Raw genomic sequence first — 9,101 nt, forward strand, 5'->3', positions numbered from 1 at the left:
TGAAAAGAATGGGGGATTGAAAACAAAGAAGAAATAAGGTAGCTGTGTTACTTTTACCAGCGGACTTTTTTATAGCTTTCTTTTTTGTTTGTTTTTAGTTCTGATTTTTAGAACCAGGTTGATGTTTGCAACGCTTGAAAAATCAAATAACTCATTAGAATTAACCAGGGTATGGGGGAAATCCAGAATGGAATGCAAATAATAAAAATCACCCCAACTCAATTATAAAGGAGTAATTACCATATTTTTAGATAACGTGCCCACACATATAACACGCGGCATAGCCGGATTATAAAAATAGGGGTGGAGGTGTTGTGCAGTTGGGAAAAATACATATAACATTGCATTATTTGCATAAAAATGCCGTACACTGAAAGGGATAGGGAAGGAAAGAACTTACCTAAGTAACTTTGGAAACCAATATTCTTTCTGTATACTCCAAAACTAAAGACAAAAAAAACCAAAAGACCTACTCTATACATATTGTAGTGTGCTTAGGCAATCTATTTTTCATAGGGTTATAGGTTAGGAATTCTATAAGTACTTTGTATATATTCTAGGATTAAGCAAGAAGTAAATACAGTGTGGATAATAATAGCCAGGATTCTTATTTTCAGAGTGAAGAGAGGATAAAGACAAGGGGAAGACTGGCATGAACTCTATGGTGTAGTTAGAACTGGAGGTGTAAGGATGAATTCATGATTTTTTAATATGTGTTATATACATATGTTTATGTATGTGAAGGTGCAAGTGTATATATGCATATGTGTGTGTATATATCATAAATATAGAAAAAGATACGGATGGGTATGTACCTGTGCATTTACACACACGCATTTCCTAGCTTCGTGCTAGGAAATCAGCATAACCTGAGAGTAGTTACAGTTCAGCAGCTGTGAGTGCATCCCGTGTCCGTGTCTTAGCTTCTAAATGCCGTTCTCCAATAAAAGGAGCCAGAGCATCTCGAGAAATAACAGATTCCACAGCCGGGGCACAGAAAGCACAAAATGATCCTGCAATATCTTGTGCCAGAAAGTAATGTCATGCTCAAAAATTAAAGACATGTCAAAAGGAAAGAAGCTCTCTTAAAGAGGCTCCCAATGACCAAGTCTGGAGTAATTTGAACAAGAAAAAAAGTAGTTATAACAACAGATTATAACCCGTAGAATAAAATAAAAATCCGTAAGTCCTGACTGATGTGGATAAATAAATAAATGGTGCAGAAGGGAAAGCTGCCAGTAAAATTCCAATTAATAAATGTATAAGGAATCATAGAAATAGAAAACCAACTTTAGAAAACACATATTAATTATTTTTAGGCAAAATTCATAATGGATTCTAAATTTAGTAGGTGAAAGCATGATGAGAAACAGAATATTTACATAATATCAATATTTTGATTTATATATATAAAAAAATAATTTAAAAAGAATAAATAGAAACTGTACAGAGGAGAAACCTGGCAGACACAGCCCAGCTAAATAATCAAAGTTAACCTCACCAATATGAGATGTATCGACATGTGTTCCTCGATAAGATGCACCGAGAAAGGCACGACATCACCTCTATGATATTCTTGACAGAAATACACATGAGAATTTAATAATGCTGACACATCAGTGTCTTAGTTTCCCAACAGAAACTAACAAACCTAACAAAATACCATGAAGTGGGTGACTTTGAAGCGTGTAAGTTTATCGTCTCACAGTTCTCTCTGGGTCAGCTCTAGGGGAAGATCCTTCCTTGTCACTTCCAGCTTCTGGTAGCCCTGGGCATTTCTTGACATTCTTTGGCTTTTAGATGCACATTCCACTGCAGATTCATCCGTCCACTCCTCCTGTAACACTGTTTCTGTGTCTGTTGTCCCCTTTATAAGGCACTATTCAGGAAGGGATTAGGACCCACCCTATTTAAATATGACCTTGTTAACTGATAACATCTTCAAAGGAAGACTTTATCTCCAAACAAGGCCACATTCACTAGTACAGGAGTTAAGGCTTCAACATATATTTTGGTGGGACACAATTTAACGATTCAACCATAACAGTCCACTGTCTGCCCCCAAAAATTCATGTCCTTCCCATGTGCGAAATGCATTCATCCCATCTGTCTATCTCAAAAATCCAAAACCAAACCCGCTGGCATCGAGTCAATTCCGACTTCAAGTGACACTATAGGACAGAGTGGAACTGCCCAGTAGGGTTTCCAAGGAGTGGCTGGTGGACTTGAACTGCTGACCTTTTGGATAGCAAATAGCAGCTGAGCTTTAATCACTACCACCAAGGTTCCTCACCCTATCTCAGCACCCCCAAAAGTCTTAAACCTTTCCAATATCCACTCTAAGCCTAAAATGCATTTTTTAAATAATTTATTTTTGTTTTTGTTGTTGAGAATATACACAGCAGAACATATACCAATTCAACAATTTTTACATGTGCAATTCAGTGACCTTGATTATAGTTTTCAAATTGTGCTACCATTCTCATCCTCCTTTTTCGAGTTGTTCCTCTCCCATTAACAAAAACTCACTGCCCCTAAGTTTCCTATCTATCGTTTTGAGTTGCTGCTGATCCCATGTAGATAGATCTTAAAAGAGACATTCTTTACTAGTTAGGCTAAACTATTGCTTGGTTTTAAGAGGACTTCAGGGGATATTTTTGGTTTATGTTTTAAGGTTTAAAGATTATCTCAGGGCGATAGTTTCAGGGGTTTATCCAGTATCCATGACTCCACAAGATCTGTATTCCATGAGAATTTGAAATTCTGGTCTGCATTTTCCTTCTTTTGATCAGGATTCTCTTATAAAATCTTTGATGAAAATGCTCAGTACCGGTAGCCAGGCACTCTCCAGTTCTGGTCCCATGGCAGAGGGGGCAGTTGTTCATGGAGGCAATTAGCCACACAGTCCATGTCCACCTCCCCTTCCTGACTGTCCTTCTTCCTCTCTTGCTCCAGGACAATAGAGACCAATTGTTGTATATTGGATGGCTGCTTGTAAGCGTTTAAGACCGCAGACACTATGCAATGAACTAGGAGGTAGAACAGAAGGACTAAACATAATATTAGACATAAGTAAGACTCTGGGAAGGAGGCCTACTTGCACAGTGGTTAAGAACTCAGCTGCTAACGAAAAGGTTTGTTCTTGTTAGGTGCCGTCGAGTCGGTTCCAACTCATAGAGACCCTATGGACAATAGAACGAAACACTGCCAGGTCCTGTGCCATCCTTACAATCGTTGTTATGCTTGAGCTCATTGTTGCAGACACTGTGTTAATCCACCTCGTTGAAGCTCTTCCTCTTTTTCGCTGACCCTGTACTCTGCCAAGCATGATGTCTTTCTCCAGGGACTGATCCCTCCTGACAACATGTCCAAAGTATGTAAAAGGAAGTTTCGCCATCCTTGCCTCTAAGGAGCATTCTGGCCGCACTTCTTCCAAGACAGATTTGTTCGTTCTTTTGGCGGTCCACGGTATATTTAATATTCTTCATCAACACCGCAGTTCAAAAGCATTAACTCTTCTTCAGCCGTCCTTATTCATTGTCCCGCTTTCACATGCATATTATGTGATTGAAAATTCCATGGCTTGGGTCAGGCGCACCTTAGTCTTCAGGGTGACATCTTTGCTCTTCAACACTTTGAAGAGGTCCTTTGCAGCAGATTTACCCAATGCAATGAGTCTTTTGATTTCTTGAGTGCTGCTTCCATGGCTCTTGATTGTGGATCCAAGTAAAATGAAATCCTTGACAACTTCAGTCTTTTCTCCGTTTATCAAGATGTTGCTCTTTGGTGCAGCTGTGAGGATTTTTGTTTTCTTTATGTTGAGGTGTAAACCATACCGAGGCTGTGGTCTTTGATATTCATTAGTAAGTGCTTCAAGCCCTCCTCACTTTCAGTAAGCAAGGTCGTGTCATCTGCATAACACAGGTTGTTAATGAGTCTTCCTCCAATCCTGATGCCTCATTCTTCAAATAGTCTAGCTTCTCGTATTATTTGTTCAGCATACAGATTAAATAGGTATGGTGGAAGAATACAACCCTGATGTACACCTTTCCTGACTTTAAACCAATCAGTATCCCCTTGTTCTGTCCGAACAACTGCCTCTTGATCTATGTAGGGGTTCCGTATGAGCACAATTAAGTGTTCTGGAATTCCTATTCTTCGCAGTGTTATCCATAGTTTGGTATGATCCACACAGTCGAATGCCTTTGCATAGTCAACAAAACACAGGTAAACATCCTTCTGGTATTCTCTGATTTCAGCCAGGATCCATCTGACATCAGCAATGATATCCCTGGTTCAACGTCGTCTTCTGAATCCAGCTTGAATTTCTGGCCGTTCCCTGTGGATATACTGCTGCAGCGATTTTTGAATGATCTTCATCAAAATTTTGCTTGTATGTGATATTAAAGATATTGTTCTATAATTTCCACTTTCACTTGGATCACCTTTCTGGGGAATTGGCATAAATATGGATCTCTTCCAGTCAGTTGGTCAGGAATCTGTCTTCCATATTTCTTGGCCTACGTAAGTGAGCACCTCCAGTACTGCATCTGTTTGTTTTAACATCTCAGTTGATTTTCCATCAATTCCTGGAGCCTTGTTTTTCACCAGTGCCTTCAGAGCAGCTTGGACTTCTTCCTTCAGTATCATTGGTTCCTGATCATATGCTACCTCTTGAAATGATTGAATATCGACTAATTCTTTCTGGGATAATGACTCTATGTATTCCTTCCATCTTCAACGAAAAGGTAGGCCGTTCATATGCACCAGCCATTCTGCAGGAGAATGATGTGGCAATCTGCTTCTGTAAACATCAACAGCCTGGGAAACTGAATAGGGTAGTTCTACCTTGTCCTATAGGGTCACTAGGAGTCAAAATTGACTTGTTGGCCATAGGTTTAGGTATAGAAGACTCTGGGTATGTTCCATCTTGGGGAAAAATTCCTCCCCATCTGGGAACCTTGCTTCCAAGCACAGTGGTGCAACAGGCACAGTGTCGACACTCCCATTCCAAAAGGAGAAATTGGAAGGAGTGAAGGGATCATAGTTACCAAGAAGTCTGAAATCCAGCAAGGCAAATTTCAAGACTCAAAAATAATTCTTTCTCTGAAACCACCTGGGCAGTGGCCCTAACCTCCAAACACTGTGCAGCCTGTCCTGGCCCACTAGGAAGGGAGCCCAGCCCCTTGGACTCAGGCAGTGGCTCAGCCCTGTGGAATGGAAGAAGTGGTAGCCGTGCCCCACCACCCATGACAAAAGCCCCTGTGGCCTCTGAATTGCTTGATGATCCTTTTCTTTTCTTGAAAGACAATAGATGTTTAGAACCCAATAGCTACATCAGCTTGTTTCCTGCCTGTGAAATTTCAGGCATTACACCTCTTTCCTTCATTTGATCCCATATCTATCCCCTTCAGTGTAAGCTAGTAGGGTTTCTGTTGAGATAGTTGGATGCATTCCTAAATCACATGTCTGATCTCTTTAGGAAACAGGTATCTAGCCAAATACATGGTGTTTTTTCCAAAAAATGCCTTCTTAATTTTTACAACATGAATAGGCTGATAATTCTCCAAATCTTCAAGTTATGGCTCCTTTTTGCACAGTTCATTTCTTAATCTATCTCTTTCCTCCTGCATTTTACTATAAGTAGCAAGGAGGAGCTAGGCTATACCTTCAAGATTGTGCTTAGAAATCTCCTCAGCCAAAATCCAAGTGCGTCTCTTGCAAGCTCTACACAAAACACTTGAACATAACTCAGCTGAATTCTTTGCCACCTTATAACAAGGATAGCCTTTCCTCCAGTGTTCAATAACGCATTCATTATTAACATTTAAGTCCTTACCAGAAGCACATTTGAGGTCCACCTCTTTAGCAACATTCTGTTTATGATGATATAAGCTTTCTAAGCTCTTAGCAGAATTGCCTGTTAAGACTGTCATTCTATTACCAATTGCCAATCTGACACAAAGTGTCCTTGTCTTTTTCCGAGTAAGAATACACGTGAAAGACAAACTTTATCTTCAGCAAGCTTTATTTTGCTTGAGTCAAGCAAAAGGAGACTACTTCTCATGTGCTTTGGGCATGTTATTAGGAAGGACCAATCCCTGGAGTAGGACATCATGTTTGGTAAAGTAGAGGGTCAATGAAAAAGAGGAAGGCCTTCAACCACATGGATTGACACAGTGGCTTCAGCAATGGACTCTAACATAGCTACAATTGTGAGAATGCCACTGGATCTAGCAGAATTTCGTTCTGTTGTGTATAGGGTTTCTATGAGTAGGAATGGAGTTGAGACCACCTAATGACAACCTGTGCCTGCAGATGAGCAGCTAAATTTAGCAGAAAAAAATTTATACATTCCTTCTGACTGGGCCCCTTTAAATCTGTGACCATAAAACTTCACTAGGCTCTAGCTCTCCCTGGCCATTCTACTACATTTGTCCAGTCAGTTTCCTTTCCCATACTTAGAAGACTCCTTCATACCTGATTATCTCTGAAACCACTATGCCACCAGGGTTTCCAAAGAGAGAAGGACAGTAGGATTCAGAGGAGACAAACATAAGTGGAGATGTAAAGGGGCTCTGGGTCCAAAGATCAAATGCTTAAATCCCAGTGCATCCAGTGGACAGAGAAATAGGATGAGGATAATGTGAATACATGGGACCCCATATAGCACAAAAGCCTGGAGCACCTTACCAGGGCAGGCTCCCTAGGAGCTAGGGTTGTGCTGGTGAGCAGACTTTGGTTTCTCTGTAAATAGAAATGATGGCTGAAGCCATATGTTTGGGTAAAATTGTCAGAATGAAGACAGAAGAATATGTGTGTGTGTTTGTTTTGTTTATTTACCTCTACAATTATTCATAAAATTAAAATAAAAAGTAGTTTCTTAATATATCACTAAAGACTGCATGCTCTAAGACATCTATTAAGACTCCTTGGTTATGAGATCCTTGCAGTGCCTAGGTTTCTGCAAGAAGTCACCTAGGCATCGTCTGATGGCATTAAAAAAAAAGAAACCCATTGCCATCGTGTCGGTTCCAACTCATAGCGACCCAATAGGACAGAGTAGAACTGCCCCATAGAGTTTCCAATGAGAGCCTGGTGGACTCAAACTGCCAACCTTTTGGTTAGCACCCATAGCACTTAACCACTATGCCACCAGGGTTTCCTGGTTTGTGATGGCACAGAGTAGACAAACTACACACTTCCATATCCTGTGGGTGATTATTGGAAGAGTTCAAACTCACATTTTTTTTTCAAGGCAAACTGGGAGGCATCAGAATGTCCTCCTCTGGGGACAGACAGGGGTAGATAACTTTATTAGAAGTATAGCATATTTGGGAAATAGAAGCTTAGAGAGGTTAAATAGCTGTCCAAATCCATGTAAATAAACTGAAGATACAATATATTTTCCCCCAAAGCTGTTTTCTCCAAGATGCCTTCCAAAGGAGGTGACATAAACAGTGTTGGCAGCCAAGTAGTGAATTAAGATCCTAGAATAAGACAGGAAGGAGAAGGCTGGCTATTGAGTCTGATGAAAAGGACTTTGACCAAGCAAAGAGTTATGTTTTTTTTAGAGCAATTTAAGGTATTATGTATTTTTTTTACTTTTCGATCAATGATATGGAAATTTTTGAGGATTTTATTTTCCTCCTCTGATTGAGTTTTAAAAACATCTGATTTTTTCCCCAGAATTTTACCAGCAATTATTCATCATTTTAGAAAAAAATTGCAATGCCATCAGCAATGTTGCTTGTGATAATGCAACCATCAATAATACAACGCCGTCTGTCAGTCTGCATGTAGAGCGTGTGACTATGATATTCTTCAGCCAAGCTGTATTCTAGCAGTTGCATATTAAAATACCTATAATTTTATTATAAGCTGATTTCCTTTCATCTCCTGCACTTTAAAAGAAATTATTGTGGTGAAAATACACATAACAAAACATCTCAATAATATCTCCACATACAATTCAGTGACATTGATTGCATTCTTCAAGTTATGTGTCTATTCTCCCTGTCCTTTTCCAAATCATTCCACCACCAGTAACATAAACTCAAATGTCCCCTAAAAAAAACTCCATCTTTCCCCCCTCCCTCATGCTACTGGTAAACACTAAGCATCTTTGGCTTCTGCTTATTTGCTTATTTCATATAAGGGAGATCACACAATATTTGGCCTTTTGCAACTAACTTATTTCATTCAGCATGATGTTTACAAGTTTCATCCATGTAGGGGGATGCGTCAGGACTTCATTTCCCTTTATGGCTGAGTAGTCTTCCATTGTGGGTATATACCACGCTTTGTTTGTCCATTCATCTGTTGATGGACATTTTGGTTGGTTCCATCTTTCAGCTATTGTCAAAAGTGCTACAATGAACATTGGTATACAAGTTTCTGTGTGCGTTTCTGCCTTCACTTCTTCTGGGTACATACCTAGGACTGGGACTGCTGAGTCACACGGTAGTTGTGTGTTTCACACTTCGAGTAACTACCAAACTGTTTTCCACAGAGGCTGTACCATTTTATATTTCTACCAGCAATGGATGAGGATTTCAGTTTCTCCACAATCTTTCCAACTGTTGTTTCTTGACTTATTTTTATCATCTCCATTCCAGTAAGAGTGAGGTAGTATTTCATTATAGTTTTGATTTGCATCTTCCTAATGGGTAATGACACTGAGCATCTTTTCATGTGCTTGTTGGCCATTTGTACTTCACGTGGACAAAAATATCTGATAGATGTTTTTAATTATATGTGTGGATGGGTTTATTGGCTATAAATAAACTTCATTTCAGGTTAGTAAGGGGTCGTACAAAAAATATTCAGGGTGTGGTAAATTAACTATTGATATAGGTGATGGAGATATTTAGCCTTTTATTAGAGGACAAAGATCAGTCATGTGGCAGTATGAGGATGGCCTGGAGATGTTAAGAATGGAGGCAGAAGGCCAGTTATGAGGATATTGACCATTTTCGCCAGGAAATGATCAGAGGCAAACTGACAAAGCAGCAGTGCAAAGAGAAAGAGGGGAATAGATTGAAAAAATAGTAGATAGAATGGACATGGTTGGCAATTGACCAGGTGTGAGATATGAGGAC

General features: G+C 39.6%; 1 protein-coding gene across 1 annotated transcript in view; it reads left to right on the forward strand.

Moving 5' to 3' along the window:
* Positions 1–9,101, forward strand: part of LOC126076831 (mitotic spindle assembly checkpoint protein MAD2A-like) — a 132,858-nt gene that overhangs the window by 93,561 nt on the left and 30,196 nt on the right.

Source organism: Elephas maximus, chromosome 5 (genome assembly GCF_024166365.1).
Source record: "Elephas maximus indicus isolate mEleMax1 chromosome 5, mEleMax1 primary haplotype, whole genome shotgun sequence".
NCBI classification, from domain to species: Eukaryota; Metazoa; Chordata; class Mammalia; order Proboscidea; family Elephantidae; genus Elephas; species Elephas maximus.